We start from the raw sequence: 19,631 nt of genomic DNA, 5'->3' as shown, positions 1-19,631 counted from the left end.
TGACTGGATTCCAGTTGTGTGCAATTAAAGTGGTAACCATTCAGACTGAACACACCTGTCTTGGTCAGGTTAAACATGCTCTCCTATGGGAGTTGGACATTACATACAAAGCAATAGGATAATAAGGATATAAGGATATAAGGAATAAGGATAAAGGAGCAACAACTAAGTAACAGACAGAAGTCAGCTGAGGGAATATATAAAAATATTTAAAGGCACTGATTATCCCACTGAGCACTGTTAAAGCAATTATAAGCCATATATGGAAAAAAGCTTGCATGAAGTCAGTCTTGACTATATATAAAGACATGTAGTAGCATCTGAAATGATGAGGAAATTTCTGTGGTCTGATAAGAAAAAAAAAGAGTTATTTGGCCTTTCAAAGTACATACTGTAAGCACAAAAGCATAAACTCTATAAAGTGTAAACTTAAGCGTAAACTCTAAATTTTATTAAATCGCTATTTAATTTATCATTATTGAATAACCTTAACCCTAGCTCGGACACTCTTAGATTCTTTATATAAAGCTAGACTTTAAAGCAACTGAGTTGAAATTTGAATGTTTTGTGCCAAGTTAGGATTAAAATTATCACTATAATTTGATATCATGGCGTTGCCTTTAAAATGCAAAGAATAAGAAAGTTCAGCATGTGGAAAGTGTTTTTTCAAACACTGGATTTTTGTCTATATTTTGATCAACCAGTCAACAAAAAAAATCCAAATGTGGTCTGAATTTTTTTGTACAGGTAAACAGCAGATATCACATTTCCTGCATTTCAAATACACCCAAAAAGACAGCAAAGGTATCAAAAATTGACTATGTACTGTGGAAACCTTAACCCTAACCCTAGTTTGGACACTCCTTATATAAAGTTTCTCTATATAAAGCCCAAGCTATAAACTTGGTGGCACAAACTACAACTTCTAAATGAATTATTTTCCTTTATGATACTTGTTCCCAATTGCTCCTCATATCACCTCCCTGAGTATAGTGGTACAGGGCTCACTGTAGGGAAACACTGCCCCCAGGTAATTTGTGTCTATTTGATCTCAATCTCAATACGTGCAGTTCATTAGCAGCATACCAGTTTGTGTGAATACCATAGGCTTTAATCATTAAAATAAGCAGTACAGTATGTTGCACACTGATATTTTCTACTAGATCAGAAATACTTTGAATAAGAATTCCTGTAAATCCAGCTCTTCTGGTGACATAATTCTTGGAAAATGAAAATGCAGGTCAAAAACAAGTAAATGAGTCTCATGACTAATTCGATTTACTAAATCTAAATATATAAATTACTAAGTTATAATTATACTAAATATATTTTCAGACATTTCTCATTTTCTTAGTAATAAAAAATATGAAGAGTGTATGCTTAAAATACTTTATGAATAAAATTAAAATAAAAATCATCTATCTAAATCTGCTTCATACTAAAGATCATAGTGACTCAGTTTACCCTGGCAGGCACAATTGCACAATGATTCAAGGAGATATAGAATAGTTTGTTAAATCAATCAGGGTGTCTAAAATGTTTCTTCTCCCTCTTGTTATGGAACAAACATTGTGTTTTGTACAGGGAGGTTGTAAACAAGTTAAAAATAAGCCTGGGATCACCAAACACTATAGTACTGTACACAGGATTTGCAAAACATCTTGTGATTCTGTTCCTCTTGCAGGACTACATGACAAAGAAGATGTTTATAGTAAAGAGAGGCCCTTCTCCAAAACAACAGTATGATAATGTTATTGTTAACTACGTCTATTCATTTCTACAAAACAAAAGATATTAAACATTTTGTTGGGGGCATAATTATTTTTATTGAAGAAAATCATGGAAACAGAATTAAAATACAGAACTGAAAAATACAGCTAGGACAAGTATCCACACCCCAGAGACCTTAAGTATTAAATGTTTAGTGTTTAGCATTTAAAGCTGCAGGTCTTTCACAGAAAGTTGTAACCAGCTTCGGGTTTATTTTTTGCAGGTTAGTGAGGGAGCAGTGGTATATAGCATTCTTCAGTTCCTGCCACATATTGCCTATGGAATTTAAGTCTGGATTTTGACTGTGTCACACCCCACACTCTCCCTCACAAATGCCCTTGCATTCCCACTGTTTCACAATCTCATTCCTAATTGAACCCATCACATTCCCACACGCACCAGATTCCTCAAATTCTCACTCCCAGACCAATTATCAAACTACATCCCTTTTCCTTCAGTATTTAAAGTTCCCTCACACACCAGCCCATGTTCACTATTGAGAAGCCTCCTGCAGAATTCTCTCTGTGTGTTTCCAAGCCTTTTGATTGATCTCCTGGTACCAAATCTTTGCTCGTGCCTTTTGACCACACCTTTTGGATTTTGGCTTTGGATTGTCTTTTGGATCTCCCTGGTTACTGGACTCATTGCCTCCCTAATTGACCAAGCCCCTGGATTTTTGTTCTTTCTGTGGTATTCATTGTTCTGCATAAGGATCCTTCTATTCTACCAATTGGTTTCCTGACAGAATAGTGAGCCATATTAAAATGGATCCAGTGGACCAGAATCAATTTTCTGTTTTCCAAGAACATTCCCGGAGCCTGGGCCTGCTAACTGCGACAGTCCAGCAACTAGTCGACCATGTTGCACTTGCATCGCCTCCCCAACCTGCAGTTCCTGTTCTTGTGCCCCTGCTTCAAGCACAAGTTAATCTTCTACCCTCTCCTCCCATGGAAAAATGTGATGGGGACTCCTCCAAGAGTCGGGCCTTTCTGACCCAATATTGGATGGCTTTCCACATCTCCCCAGACTGCTTCCCCACAGATAGAGAGAAAATTGTTTTCACGGTATCTTACCTCACTGGACAAGCTCTGGATTGGGCCACACATCTCATCTCTCGAAACGCTCCTGAAAAATGCACTTTCCATGTTTCCAGAATCCACTTTTTTGGCTACATCCTCTCACCACTGGGCATGGAAATTGACCCTGTCAAGACCGACTCCATATAGAACTGGCCTATGCCCCAGAATTTAAAACAAGTTCAACGGTTCCTGGGGTTTGCCAATTTTTACCACCGTTTTTATAAGGAATTTCAGCTCTGTCGTCTCCCCTATTACCACCTTGACCCGAAAAGGTACCAATCAAGGTAAATAGAACCCTGAGGCAGACCGAGCTTTCCTTCACCTCAAGAGACTGTTCACTACAGCCCCCCTCCTCCGTCACCCAGATCCCAACCTTCCATTCGTTCTGGAGGTGAATGCCTCAGCCAACGGAGTTGGCGCCATATTATTTCAATGTCATGGAGAGAAGGGTATCTTCCACCTCTGTGCCTTTTTTTTTTTCCCAAGAAGTTGTCTCGGGCCGAGACTAATTATGATTTTGGAGGCTTAGAACTCCTGGCTATCAAACTCGCCCTGGAGGAATGGAGACACTGGTTGGAGGGGGCCTTACACCCTTTTACTATTCTTACAGATCTTAGAAATCTCTCCTGCTTACAGATGGCCAAACGCTTGAATCCACGCCAGGCTCGCTGGTCGCTTTTCTTTTCTAGGTTCAATTTTTTCATTACTTATACACCGAGATCCAAGAATCTCGCCTCCATGACCCTCCTGAACCTATTATACCCCCTGAGAGACTCTTTGTTCCTGATGCCATACACTCTACTGTTCTGCACTGGGGTCATGATTCACATTTTGCAGGCCCCCAATTCATTTCAAGATTTTGGAGAGCTTTTTGCAAATCTATTGGGACTTTCACGTCTGGTTATCATCCCGAATCCAATGAACTGACAGAACCAACCAGGACCTTTAAGCTTACGTCTCTGCTTTACAAGATGACTGGGTCTCTCTCCTCCCTTGGGCTAAATATGCCCATAATTCTCTCTCTTCCTCCACCACTGGGATGTCCCCCTTCTATGAATCTGGAGACGTGCTAGCTCTGCCCTTCTTAAGACCTCCTTGCGACAGAAGACTGCTGCAGACTGTATTGACCTGTGCCCAGATTACAACTAGGACAATTCGTCTGGCTGTCTAGGGGGTAAGTTCCTTCACGTAAATTGGGACCCTGTTATATTGGACCTTTCCGCATCATCTCCCAGCTCACCCCCGTTACCCATCGCCTTGCCCTTCCTCTGACTCTCAAGGTGCATCCCTCCTTCCATGTCTCTCCTGAAACCCTACAATAGATCTCCCCAATCCAGGCCTCGACCACCTCCACCCCCACCACGACTCATCAACGGCCTATCTTCCTACACGGCCAATAAGATCTGGCTCCGGGGCTGCCGACAATTTCTAGTCAACTGGGAGGGCTATGGCCCTGAGGAACATTCCTGGGTCAGGAATGATGTATGTATTTTTCTTGTTACAATAAAAAAAGTAACTGTGGGTATTTCACTCGCAGGCTCCTGTGCATCCTACTCTGAAGGTAAAATACGCACTGTACTGGATGCTTTTTCTAAAACTGTATATTTTTCTAATCCCCACTTACTATGAAGATCGCTGTACTGGTAACCGCATTTCGCACTTTCGTTAAACCCACGCAGAGTAACCCAAACGGTTAGGTTCTGGAGCTCTCGTACTGCAGGTGAAGTGTGTGGATACTGTAGCTGCTGCAGTAACTAGAATTTGTACAAACCAGCTTAGCAGACAAAAGATCCCCCACACAGCACCACCTGGTAACCAAATCAGCTTCATAAAGGTTAAATAAAAACAGATCATTGGCTAAAACCGGAGGAAGTGTCACGGAAGAAAAAAAATCTGCAATCGTACCTCATGCAACCAAATGTTACACCAGAGAGGAACGCAGGGATAGCGAGAAAATGAGGAAGAACATTTTTCCTCATTGCGAAATGGTGATCGATTGCAAGATAAAGTGAGAGAGTAAGTAAAATACATAGTATGATGAAAGTTATATTACACTGTGATACTGAGTTTAGTATCACAGGCCAGCACAACACAGAAATGTATGAAGCTCCAAAGATAAATCCATAAAGATTAGATTGGGTCTTGTTCCTGTTCTCAGTCAATTAATCACCTTCACAAAGGTTTTTTTCTTCTAGAAAGACACACATCCAGATATTGTTTCCCTAGAGTTAAGCACAATGCGGTGACAGCAGGTGTGTCCTCCTCCAACATCCCCAGTTTACCAGTTAATAGACTGTTGGGCGTTAGTTGCACAGGTGTTTGGTGACACGAGGGAAGCACATGCACAGTGTAATAACAGAAAGGAGACAATCCTGCATAAGAACAATGAAGGGAGCATACTGGAGCCAGCAGTCTGAACTTGTTAATAGCACCTCTTTGTTCACCATTTTTGCATGCTGATAAAAACAGAAGCAAAAAAACCCCACTGCAATTGCTGTATTTTTAATACTATGCATCAAAAGAAATTTCACTCCTCCTCCTTTAAAAAAAGTATTCTGAATTTGAATGCTGATTGAAAAGTTCTTGGAGCCCCTTTGATGAACTGATCTCTCATCACTTGAATAACCTTGACTGTAACAAACACTAAATCTCTTCACTAGTGACACAGTAGATTGAGCTCGGCTGGTGAAGCGTGTTAACCTGTTGAATCCTGGCGAAACCCAGGAGTTTGGGGGTATAAACAGAAAATGCATTTGTTCACCGGTCTGTGGGTTCTGGGTGCAAACAATAAATATAAAGTAACAGCTGGTGGGTCAATGTCCTTAAAGAAAATAACTGCTAACACAGTCTCTGCTTTGTTATCAAACATTCCTTTTTCACCCAGCTCATCTCACTGTTTACTCTTGGTCCTCCATACCCAGAGGTCATTCATTCATTAACCTGCCCCACAAGGCTGCTCTACAGCTTGAGTGCACAAGTTCCCAAAAGGTCACAATGTAATTAAAAACCCGATGAAGAGCAGCAGGAGTCACATCTCCTTAATGTGGAATCACGTCTAGTGTAAATACTTCATGAAGCATTGCGTCTTCTGTTCTTCCCTCCACCAACGTCCAAAAACGATAGCAACTTATCCGGCCATATTTGTACACAAAATACATTTAGTCGTACGAAAGATTATGTCATCATATGTATGCACCATGTGAATTCTAAATTCTTTCCCACGATCCACTGCAGTAATTCTTGTAGAATCTGTCCACCCAGTGTGGAAGCAGAATACGACCTGATGGGGGAGTTTTTACCAGTCACTTATTTTTTAATCAAAGCTTAGAAAAAATTACACGGACCGCGTAGCAGGCAAAAAAGAAATACTGTAATAATTGTCTTTTTAGAATGTATTACATTTCCCTATTTTGTTGTATTTTTGAAAAAGCTACAGTAGCAACAGGTTACAGCAGGTCAGTGAAGTTCAAAGCCTTCAAAGCCGGCTCGCACAACCTGTAATGTCGGCCGTATGCGTTACAATAATTAAATATAAATTATAAATAAAAAATAAATAAACAATCCAACACAACAATAAATAATGGATAAACATTCAGACCATCATGAAAATCACCATAATATCACAATGCTAGATAAAGAGTTAAGAAAGCAATGCACGCGAAATTAATGTATTTGCAGTAGTTAGCATCATTTTCTCAGTTTGAAAGAAAACAAAAAGGGCCCGAAGGAGAGTATTACCTGCTTGTGCCACAAGATGGAACCATTAACCCGATTTTAAAACGGTTCCTCCCCTTCACAGCAACACGCTTACTATAATTATTTTAGCATTATTTGTTGTTTGAATTAATTTGATCCATAATAATAATTATATTTATTATTACTGAATACACATCCTTCAATATGCATAGGAAAGATGAATATTAACAGACATTCATTTAATTTTCATGTTTCACATAGAATACGTTATAACCAAAGTGTAGTACTTATACAGTATCACATGAACTTGCAGACAGACTACAGATCTTGTCTACTCTGGCAGTGACAGAGATGCCAGTTAATGTTTCTGGTACTAATAGTTTGTTGTGCCTTCATCTCTGACATGTAACAAATCAATTGTTATTCTATGTAATCATGCATGTTTTATGACATGGGCAACATTAATATGTGCAAAAAATGTCACTCCTCACATGCAGTTATTGAAAAGCAGCTGTACCCTAGCATATGTCTTTTTGATGTTGCAGAATCCAAAGCAAAATACAAATAGTAAAAAACAGAGATCCAATTAATTTAGTAAAGGCTACATTTCTCCAACATTGTTAGCTTTATTATTGAAACCATGCAGGTGTATGATTTACAATATACTGTACGTATGGCGTTTTTTAACAGATGAGTCAAGATGAGTTCAAATTGTAACTTGCATCTCCACTCTCCTACATATAAATACTCAGATTTCTACACCTCTCCTTCACCCCAACTTCTCCCTTGCAGCTGCCTCCCTAGCTTGTTCCTCATAATTGAGGGGAGTTGATGTCAGAGTGTTGATCTTTGACCAGAACTATTTTTCCTCATCCTGGCAAGGTAACACCAAACATTATTTGTGTTTAGTATTAAGTACACTATCCCTTTATATGCATGTTTCACCATCATTTGAACTTGACCGAACAACTGATTCTGAGTGATTCTTTTAAGAGAAACTTTGAATAAGAACTGGTGCTTTACTACTGTAATAAAGCAGTTGGAGTTGCACAGGAAGTGCTGACTGAATATGATTAAAAGCTCTATGCTCAGGCCTTCAGATATACAGATATGTATTGTTTGTAGATAATAAACCACAAGCAAGTCTAAATGTTTATTCTTTCACCTACAGTGACACAAAGAGTGCATTGGAAAAATCTTGACCTAATTCTGAGGCTCACAGGTTTCTTTGAGTGTATTATGAATAAGAAATGTATAAGAGACATACAGCAGAACTTCTTGAACCTTAAAGTTTCTTTCTGTGTTTTATGATAATTATAGTAACAATACCATAATTTAAAATTTAAAAAAATCAATGTTTATGCATTTAGATTTATGGCAGAAAAAGTTTGTTAAATACTTAAGAAGAAAACTACATATCCATATTTTCTTGTGCAGAAAAATGGTTTCCCAGTTTTACTTTGAAATATAAAAAGCAAGGTTTGTCTGCTCACTGAACTGATTTTTACAAAATGGATGAATGAAAGCATTTACAATTTGTAGACAGTTTTATGTACAGAAAGTAAAGAAATACCACATTTAAAACTACTGTTGGGTTAACCCTCTATTGCTCACAACATGGAAACACAGTTAAAATCAATTCTTTGAATTATTTTTCTTCCATTGCACAATAAGTGAGAACTATAAAAATACAGATTTGTTATCAGTATGTTACAAGGGGCAAAAGAGGATTAACCCGTGATCTTACTGTGTGTGTTATTCAATTTTAACAGTTTTCCAGTTTTACCATCACTGAAGTATTTGTTCCTGCTTTACTTTCTGTTTCACTGTCCTATAAAATAACAGGAAGCATATGAAGAAAGAGAACTGCAAAACATATCCCTATTTGTATTCTTAGAAAGCACTATGCTAATCTACAGTATCTTTCATACTGCACTTCTGAGTGGAGATCTTGATGCAATTGGGCACTGTAATACAATCCCTCTCTAATTATGCTCTGCTTTGTTCTCCACATCATCATAGTTATCTGCCCCAGCTGCTGTCTGGGAAGAAGCATGTTGTCTTGCAGATGGAACGCCATTGGATAATGTGCGCTTGGTCCTGGATTTTCTCCTGATAGGATCTTCATCATCAAATACAGTATTTGGCTCCTTGCTAGGACCAGCTCTTTGGGAATGAACACTTCTAGGCTGATCAGGGAGACTGGGAGGAGCAATGCTTGGCAGAGAGGCTGTTGGCGTGACATGCTGTGAACACGAAAGAAGAAAGCAATTCTAACAAACTGTTGTATGGCCAGATATGTACAAGAAAATGCATAGTGAGGAAAACAAACTCCAGAATAGTGACATTAAACAGAGCAATGTTGTGAGTGATACAATTTCTGCAGGACCTCTGGGCCTGAGTTATAATCATCAGCCTTTTGCAACAGGTTTTGCACAGTACACAAGGAGAAATGATCAAATATGGAAGTTTGGGTCTGCTCCCTTTTGTGTTTGTGTTTTTTCTGATAACAGGGCTGGGGCATCAAAAATATCACTTTAAACTTATATGAAAACAATAAAAATGCAACCTTCCTTTCTGGATGTCTTGTGGTGTTATGCTTGTTGCAGGAAAAGCAAACTACAGTACCTGCAGATCACATGGATACACTTCCGCATATGTAAGAACAGTGTCAAAAGTCTTTAGGACATAGGAGGTTAAAAGGTCTAATTGGAAGTATATAAAGTCCAACACAGAGCACTATGTTAAAATATTTTCATTCCTCTTGGCACAGGGACACTGCCGCATTAAAGGAAATACAGGCTTATACGTTTTGCTGAAAGTGTCTGTTGTCTAAACTGTACACCAGATGGCAGACTCGGCTACAAGTGTAAAACAGTGTGGCCCGGATTTTTGTCTTGCTAATTTAGTATTACTGTGCCCCTCGGAAGGTTGAAGAATGTGATTTCTCTTCTTTCTGATATATATGTTATATATTTAGGGACAGCATATCCCGGGTAAGCACTTGAATTCCCGGGAAACTGAAGCGTTTTCCGACTTGGTTGTTTCTGACTGATTCTAAAAAGACCGGTCTTTTCCCTTAGTTACTACTGAGTAATTTTGCTGCCGTCATGTCTGAAAGAAAAAAGTCCAGGCTTTATTTTTTTATTTCAAAGGAACGAATTCCAAAGTCGCTGAAAATAAATTTAACTACAAAACAGTGATCTGATTGTCCTGTCAATATTCAACCGGTTTGGGGCAGTTTTAATTCCTGCCCCACACTGTATGGACAGACGCTTTCATATACTGTATTTACATTAAATGAATTTTACAATAATTTCCAGTTTCAGATACACTACAGTATATATTAATAAGTAACAACGTGCATTTTTTAAGGTTCATCAGTGCTGACTGGATAACAAATATTTAATAAAAAATTAACATAACTTAACCTTTTGCTATGTAAATTTGAAAGATCTCCAAACCCGATCTCTCAAAGTTCGTTCCTGACGTTTTCCTATTTTACTGTAGATTAAACTTTCCCATTACAGTTCAGTTACTATGGTCTGTACTGGCTTAACTGTAAAATGTACATTGAGTAAATGCATGAAAATGATAGAGAATCCTTGTTTTCTGATACAGTTCAGATAGTGTAACCTGTGTTCATGAACTTTATTTTGGTGTAAAATGATGTTGTTCTACATAATTTTTTATTTTAGTTTCCAGGGGAAAATATCCCAAATAAATCCATTTTAGAGAGTGATGTTTTTGTCTCTTCTCCAAGGAGTGATATATTTTTCAGAACTTGCATTTGTCTACAGTTTGATAAAAAATGTTATCTGTGAAATTTAAAATTGTTAGAATGAATTGTAGTCATTTTCACATTAATTGAACGTGATGTAAAAGTCCAGAATTTATCTTCTGGTATCTTCATCTTTCCTGACTGAAGAAAAGTGTTCATGTACAGAGGGACAAAGGTGAAGACCGATAGTGAAGTCTTATAAAATACTCAAGTTACTTAAAATACTTAAGTTACTTAAAGTACTGCATCACAAAACACAACACTCAGAAACTAGAATATCACAGGGATGTATCCTAGGACCTCTGTTCTTATTTTATATCAATGATGCATATCTGTATAAAATGGGTCAACACCTGGAAGATGACGGTTACTGTAGATACTGTATGTGTAGAGCATTGCACGCAGGTCAACTTTAAACTGCCTATTGTATATTATAAATTACAATAATAAAATGGGAAACACTGAACTTGAAGAAGCTCCAGTTCTTATAGGCCTGATGAACCTTGATACAATTCAGGTTTCCTACAGTACATTGCTACACATACAGCATAAATGTTGTGGAAATAGAAAGGCAAGGAATTTGGAATGTACTGTATAAATAAGTTTTTGTTGCATTCCTGGACAAATAGGCTCAGGGTCCCATAATCCTGATTTTCACAAAGAGGTTAGAAAATGGATGGATGTATTCAGTGTTTTGTGCAGTATCACACCGTTACATCTTTGGCAAAAATAAAGAGAAGAAGGGTGTAAGTATCTGACCGATCTATTCGAGTAACAGCAGTTTTGAGCAAATGAGTTCTGTTAAATAATGTCTTAATAACAGGAAGGTTTCCTTCCAGGCTGCTCAGATGCAAGTAACTCAACTCACGGTTAATCAAGTCTCTCCACCCCACAGTCCCCAAGTACCATTAATAGAAAAGACAATTTTGGACCACCACACTCTACTTAGAAAGATGCCTGAACATAAAGCAAAATACAATGAGAAAGTTATGGTCTGCAGTTTGTAATATATGGTGTAATTTAAGGGATATTCGGGATGAGAACAAATTGTAATCTTGCTCCTCCTGTAACAAATCCAAGTGATGAGGTATGAGGATCCTATGCAGACGAAGGAGAAAGTAGATACAGAAACACAGGTGTCCAATCCAAAACGTTAGGCGAGTTCGTAGTCAAAAGCAAAGGTAGCTCAAAAGCCGAAAGAAGTATCACAAAAGGGTTTTTATCAACAAGGTGAGGTAGGAGCTCTCTAGGAGAGGAATCAATACCGAGTAGCGAGAAGTGAGTTTAGAAGGTTTAAACAGAACTGCGTGCTGCACGGTAGAGCGGGTGATGATGGATTAACACGTGCGGCGGTGCTTGTTATTGTTACCTCGCTGCTGGCACTGGTTAGCTCTTTTGTGGGTTGATCTCTGCTGGCTGGTGGTAGTGACACCTCTGCTCTCCTATATATTAATAGTTACTGGCTGCTCACAACTGTGCATCTTTTCTATGCCCCTCTCTCCACACCAGCTTCTCCCTTGCAGCTGCCTCCCTGATTCATTCCTCGTAAGTGAGAGGGGTTGTCATAGGTCTGATCTTTGGACAGGACTGGGATTTCTTTAACCTTGCCTCGACAATTTAACGCCAAACACTAAAGTCTTAAGCACTCCGCCTTAATCAGTCACTAGAATTGACATGAATAACTGAAGCTACAGTAATGCCCTCCACATGTCTCATGATTGCAATATGTGTTTGTGTGTTTCATCCACAATACCTATAGCAGGCTTACAAACTTCAAACGTTTTCTAGCCGTATCAGTCAGTACGTTTCAACAGGAGTGAATCTTTTAAGAGAAAGTTCGAAAAGAACAAGTCCTTCACTCTAACAGAGCAATTGGAGTTGCACAGGAAGTGCTGACTGAAGATGAGTGTACGCTCAGGCCCTCAAACACAAACACATTGTTTGTAGATACTAAACCACAAACATGTCTAAATGTGTATTCTTTTACCTACTGTGTCACAAAGAATGCAAATGCTAAAATCTTGACGACATTCTGTGGCTCACAAGTTTGTTTCAGCACGTTATGTGGTCTTTAAAATGTAATGACAAGCAAATAAATTTTGACATACAGTACAACCTGTACCTTAGTGTTATACTGTATTTTCTGAGAAATATATTAAAAGCATTTTAAGCAATGGAATGAATGGTTATGCATTGCTTGATCCTGTTTACTATTTGAAAAATATTGCTAATATACTGTGAAACAGACCTACATTACATCTAATCCTGTATCTTGTGCAGAAAGGATTTTCCAGGCAGAGAAGGATTTTCCAGTTCTACTTTCAAATCTAAAAACAAACATATAATCTCACTGAAACTCAAAAAACGAATGACAAAAAGACATAAAAGATAATCTTGCTCAGACAGCAATGCAAATAGTTTGTGATACACTGCAAGTAACATTTCATAAAAAATATACTTACTTCGTCTGTATGTTCTGATCTGTCAATTTTACAATTGCTGTGACCGTAATTAAATTAAGGATTGACATCAAATAGTTTTAATAAAAGAGGTATTTGCATCTGTGGTAGGACAGGAAGATTACAATACTTTATTTATAGAATAAAACATCTATACTATAAATTGCTGATTATGTTTTTATTCATTCAAGGACTGTTAGGAGGTAAATATTAAATATTCAGAACACATATTGTATGTTCTGCTTATGCAGATTGCATCTGAAAAAGTACAAAGATTGATATGAGTGATCAATACAACAGAAATACATGCATAAGTATGTTCAACAGCTTTAACCACAACATTAATGTCTTCCATACTTGATCACGTTCCCTTTCGGCTAACTTCCAGCTAGACAGATATACAGGCAGAGACCCACACAGCTGGACAGTGGGAATCACTCACAGTGTGTTGCACTTGTAGTTCACTCAAGCCTGTGACTGTTACAGGTAGTTCAAATGTCAACATGTTCATATTAATCATGAATAAAAGGCTTTAAATCACAAAGCAAACAAAATTAAATTTGTGAGATGATCAGATAATGAAAATATCCATTTATTGTCTAACTGCCTTATCCAGTTCAGGGGTGGAGGGAAGAAAGAGCCTTTCCCAGCAACCCAGAGGCATAAGACAGGACACACCCTGGACAGGACACCAGTCTATCGTAGAACACACACAGACACAAACACACTCACACCAAGGCCAATTTTCCCAGAAACCAATTAGTCTTCCAGTATGTCTTTGGACTGAGAGGAAGTTTGAGAAGATATTACCCTAGGTCCAGAATTTATCTCAGGGCCCCAGCTCTGCAAAGCAGCAATGCTAACCACTGGACCACCATACCGGCTTGCTGAAAATATTTGTATTAATATATCAAAAGGAATTCTATAAGGCACTTTCTACTCCACACAGGAAAAAAAATGTTTATAAAGAACTAGTATGAATGAAATGTAATTTATGATTATAATCTTGTACACATCTACAATATAAATATTTCTGTTGTGACGATAACACTCCTATTTTACATTTGGTATGCTGTTATGGATTCATATTTAACTTTTTTAAATGCTATAATTTCCTGTCTCATATTACTGACTTTATGATGTCTCACACCAAAAAAATTCAAACCATTGGAAAACATCAAGAAATCTCCTCAGAAATTTTGTTGGCTTTATTGCTCAATGGCAGAACACCAAGACCCTAATCTGAAAGCTTGTCTTTTGAAAGACCTGAGTATTTGTGAAAGTTTAAGAGGAAACAGAACTGGAAAACGGAAAAGCTCTATACTAACATAACTTTCATACTTCTGAGCTGAGATTCTGATGCAAAAAGATGCAACTGATCACTCTAATACAGTGGTTCTCAAACTGTGGTACGCGTACCGGCAGTGGTACGTGGCGTGCCGCCAAGTGGTACGCCAAGTGACCATGGAACTGTGTCGTGTGCGCTGAAAAATCAGGACGGGTTTTCATATTTTGTATTTTAATACGTGTCGAATACGCAGCCCACGTACTACGATACAGTGCGCGCTAAAACTTCAGTGGACACAAGAGATACTCTGTAATTCTATACCACTCTATAGGAATGCGTGCTACGGATGCAAGTGACCAATTGTATTTAAAAAAAGCTACTGTATCTCCAGCGAATAGGGAGAAAGGCGAATGTGCATGATTTTGGAACAATGCCAACGTTGTAAACACAGGAATGCATAGAAATACGTGCTACGAACGCAGGTAATCTTGTGAGCACAGGAAAGCGTGATAACAGAAAAATATTTAAGAACTGTTCTAATTTGAGAAAAATACACCGAACGTCTCTGTGTTTCGCTCCCATGCGCATGAAATAAAAACTTTCAATAAATACGGAAATAAAAAACGGAAACGCGGAAAAATGCAAGCTTGCGGATTGCTAAAGCAAGTAAGCTACACTATTTTTGAAGAACCTTATTTACCGTAGGCAAAAGAGCTGACACGTATTATGTGTAGAGAAAAAGCTGCTAAACAGCTCGACCTGCTGCCCCCCTCCCCCTGAAAGACACAGTCATTCATAGAATTATTGATATGAAGGATTATATCAAAAGTACACTGATAGAGCGCGTTAAGATGAACAGATGTTTTTCACTGCAATTAGCTGAGTCTGTAGTCGATTTGGCCAATTTGCTCGTTTACGTTAGATACGAGTTTGAGGGCATGTCCCATGAAGACTTTCTGTTCTGTAAACCGCTACCAACAGGAACTACAGGAGAGCACATATTTCAGCTTCTGAATGAATTTATCGAAGAGAATGGCCTCGACTGGATAAAATGCGTCTGAGTTTGTACAGACGGCGCTAGAGCAATGACAAGCCGACATAACGGTGTAGTTGCACGAATTAGAGAGGTTGCTCCAGAAATTAATGTACGCATTACAACATCCACCGCGAGACCTTTGCCGTCAAGAAAATGCCTGACGATTTAATATCTGTTAGACTCTGTTGTATCAAGGCTCGAAAAATTAATTCACATCTGCTTTGCTCAACTAAACAGGCTCACCCCTCTCACTGAAATGGTGCTTTTTTATTAGTTGTTGTTAATGTTTTTTTTTCTGTAAAACACTTTGAGAAGCCACCTTTAAAGGCGCTATATCAAATAAAGTTTATTATTATAATATTTATTATATGTATGTGTGAGTGTGTGCACGCGCGCTCATGTTGGTCATTGAGAATTTCTGGGGTTCCTATGAGATGATGACTTGTAGGTGGTACTTGGATGCTTTGGTTGGATTAGGGGTGGTACTTGGTCCAAAAAGTTTGAGAACCACTGGAATATAGAATTAAATTATCACCTGGCTCTCTTACAGAGAAAATGGGTGTTTAATAATTTGCAATTCAAAGTCATTAATATTCTCTATTTCTGTGTGACTGGATTTCCCAGGGTTTACTGTATGAGCTCAATACACCAAAGAGATAACATCACATGAGATGCTTTTCGCAACATAGTTTACATTGCCTCTATCATTCTTTCAAACACTTTCTTTTGGATAAAAGTGTCACTCCTTCTGCCTATCAAGATAAATCTACTTTAAAATGGACTTAAATAAGACCTACTACACATTAGTTTAAACAGGACGGATTCCCATCTAGACAACTGATATGCACTTCAAAAAACGATAACGTTTTCATGATTACTTTTCAAGCAATGTGAAAGTCATACTCTCAGTGTCAGGTAAACTCTACTGAAACACAGCATTCACAGATAGATAAATAGATAGATAATACTTTATTAATCCCGTAGGGAAATTGATGGCCAAGAACAAGAAATATTGCCCTGATGAACAATTATTCATTTTCTTCTGCTTCACGGTCTGAATAAAGGACAACATAATTACTGTATGTTCTAAATTTCTCCCTTCTGCAAAATGGTTAGGGGAAAAGAGCACCCCTCTGTGTAATGAAAATTCCTTACCTTCCACGGGAATGTGTAGTAGAAACAAGATCCAAAAGGCGGCTCTCTCCATAGCTTAACAAGACTGGGACAACAAACATTTTCCAGAAAATGCCTGCAGACAAAAAAATGCCAATTTTTAAAAAAAAACAATGTTTTTTGACAGGACTTTGATGGAACAAAGCTAATAAAAAAGATAGTTCAAGTACAGTAGGTAACTGCATTAGCACGCTTAGGCTGCAAAGGAACAAGTAAAGGCTTATTACATGCTGAAAAGAGAAGAAAAGAAATACAAATGTTTCGGCTGAGGAGCCTTCTTCAGGTGGACACACACAGTATAGGAAAAACTACAATGCTTTTAAGGAATAGTAAGCAATATTACATAAACCATGACCTGGGAAGAGATTTTAAGAGCAGTTTAGGCTTTTTAAGCTGTTTCAAAATGGGTCCTCCTGTCTGATTTGAGGACATCACAACTTATTCCCCACATTTCCCCGCAATTCCCCACAAGGAGTGGTTCTGAAATCCGGAAGAAAAAGTAAAAAATGCTAAGTTTCATAGCTTTCAAGCAGATGACAGTGTCATGAAATTCTGCAGAAGCAAAGCATAAATTCTGCAGACGTAAAGCAATGTTACAAAACATACAGTATGATAAGGAACGACAGTTAGCAGTTACTCAAACTTATTAGTGTAGCCACCTTGTTTTATGCAGCAAAAGACTTGTCAAAGCTTGAAATAAAAAAAAATGCCTTATTTCACGCAAGAACAAAATCCATAGCTCAAATTCAGATTTTCAGGAGAAGATGCTTTACAGGTTTGGAGCTACTTTTTAACAATGTATTTTGAAATCAGGTCACAGATCCCCCTTTTTCAATCCAAGCAATTTAAAATCAGAGAAGAAAATGTAGGTCTTAGTTCATGGAGCAGTATTAAAATTAAATTTAGAATGCCTGGCAAGTAGAGAGCTGTTGCCTGTGATGATTTCGAAAACATGAGAAAAATGAGAAAACATTGCTCAAGTAATAATTTTGGTGTTACACACAAGACTTTTTCTCATGCTCTACAGTCTTTGCTTGTGGTTATTTCCTTTCATCCTTGTATATAATGATCTTATTGCACAGCTTTGCAGATCCTCCTTGTCTGGGTGGTGTCTGGATTGTTCATTCCACTTTGCCACATAATATTTGTCAAGTAAATACCATGCATGGTGGAACATTTAAGCAGAGATGGAAAACACAGCTGTACTGGTGGTTCAGTGGTAGAATTCTCACCTGCCAAGCTGAAGACCTGAGTATGATTCCAGCAGCCATATCACCCTGCAACTCACAACTGGCTGAACAGCACTGAAGCTAAGCAGGTGTGAGCCTGGTCAATACCTGGATGAGAGACTTCCTGGGAAAAACTAAGGTTGCTGCTGGAAGAGCTGTTAGTGGGGCCAGCAGGGGGCGCTCACCCTGCGGTCCATGTGGGTCCTCATGCCCCAGTATAGTGATGGGGACACTATACTGTAAACAGGAGCCGTCCTTCTGATGAGACATAAAACTGAGGTTCTGACTCTCTGTGGTCATTAAAAATCCCAGGGTGTTTCTCGAAAAGAGTAGGGGTGTAACCCTGGCGTCCTGGCCAAATTTCCCATTGGCCCTTACTAATCATGGCTTCCTAATAATCCCCATCTATGAATTGGCTTCATTACTCTGCTCTCCTCCCCACTGAGAGCTGATGTGTGGTGAGCGTTCTGGCGCACTATGGCTGCCGTTGCATCATCCAGGGGGGGCTGCACATTGGTGGTGGTGGAGGAGAGTCCCCATTACCTGTAAAGCGCTTTGAGTGGAGTGTCCAGAAAAGCGCTATATAAGTGTAAGCAATTATTATTATTATTATTATTGATTCACACCCCATCCTTATTGCTATTATGGGAATAGGGAATAGGAAATCCACTCATGCTGATAAAACTGAACCCTAACTTCTTTCAAGAAATGGCTGGATGAGATAACTAGATCCATTATTTACTAACTGCCACATGTATGTGTAATCTTCCGTTATAAAACCGATCAATGAACTGAAGGGCAAAGAACCAGGACCTCACTGAAAGACTGCTACTGTGCATACAGGACTTGTGATACTTTAAATAACATTTAACATTTGTTAAATATAATTTAGTTTAAATTATTCATTAGAAGCGTATAATACTTTGCGTTCCTTAAACACACCATGAACACTCTATAACCAACAATACTGTCAGCCAGACTCTTTTAAAATATGAAAGCATGGAAAGATAATAAGTTAACTTTGTGTAGCTTAGTATAACCACACTCCTGGAGTGGTCAGCAGTTTCCTAGACTAAAAAAAAGTAATTTGCCTTGTTTTACATTCTTTTTTGGAATAAGAATTTTGAAACTAGTTTGTTCAACAAAAGAACTTCTCTTTACTAGAATTCAAAAGTAGTTATCTAAAGCAGAAACTTCTGAAATCTAACTTGTGGTCATCAGACCTGCTGCCTCACAACTCTTGGTCCCAGCTTTTGATTCTGAACTGTGGGTCTTGTGTGGGGAATTTGCATGTTTTTCCCCAGACTATTTGCGTTGTCTCTGTGTACTTCTCTGTTTTTCCCCAAAGTACAAACACATGCTGTCCACATTAACTGGGTTTCCTAATTGCTCTGCAAATCGTATGCATGTTTGAGAGGATGCATACATCTGCCCTGTAATGGACTGACGTCCTGTCCATTGAGTATTCTGCCTTGTAGCTTGTGATGGACTGATGTTCTGTGCAAGGGTGCAAGCAAGATTTGTGCATGTGCTCCATGATGGACTGGTGTCCTGTCCAGGGCGTGGCTCCTTCCTTGTGCCTAGTGCATGCAGGGTTAGGCTCTGGGTCAAGGTGACCCTGTGACGTGAGAGACTGCTGCGTCTTCTGTTTCACTGAAACCAGTGCTGCAGTACAAGCCACTGGATTCACGCTTTACAGAATGGATCACACACCTGATATTACCAGCGAGGAAAAAGGAGGTGCTTTATGATTAATAGGTTTGGTGCACTGATATAGAGATTCTCAAATCTTCTAATCTGGAACACCTCACTATCAAATGTCACCCTGACTGCTGATTATATTCGTATGATTGCCAATGCTGAAGTGAGCTGTACAGCATCAGCAGAAAATATGAAAACATGCACACAGAAGCTGTCTCTATCTTGGCAAGGCACTGTAATCTTTAAAAAGTACAATTAAAGTTCTTTCAGCACATCTCTGTTCCCACAAGCTGCAATAACACACCAGATCACTGCTACGCTACCTTTAGAGGAGAATACCACTCCATCTCACATCCACGCTTTGGAAAGTCTGACCACCTCACCGTGCTCCTTCTTCCTGTTTACAAACAGAAGCTAAA

At 38.6% G+C, this 19,631-nt stretch overlaps 1 protein-coding gene across 4 annotated transcripts in view; it reads right to left on the bottom strand.

Annotated features, from left to right (window-relative positions):
* LOC148835913 (nectin-3-like protein) overlaps positions 1–19,631 on the bottom strand; it is a 73,179-nt gene that overhangs the window by 43,468 nt on the left and 10,080 nt on the right. For 2 of the 4 annotated variants that reach the window (XM_088912992.1, XM_088912993.1), the window contains exon 2: positions 16,265–16,358. The gene's annotated coding sequence lies outside the window, so the exon portion shown is untranslated. The other 2 variants (XM_088912996.1, XM_088912995.1) reach the window with 2 other exon arrangements.

The sequence above is a fragment of the Atractosteus spatula genome, chromosome 4, assembly GCF_055471065.1.
Source record: "Atractosteus spatula isolate fAtrSpa1 chromosome 4, fAtrSpa1.hap1, whole genome shotgun sequence".
Lineage (NCBI taxonomy): Eukaryota > Metazoa > Chordata > Actinopteri > Semionotiformes > Lepisosteidae > Atractosteus > Atractosteus spatula.
This window is presented reverse-complemented; position numbering and strand designations above follow the sequence as displayed.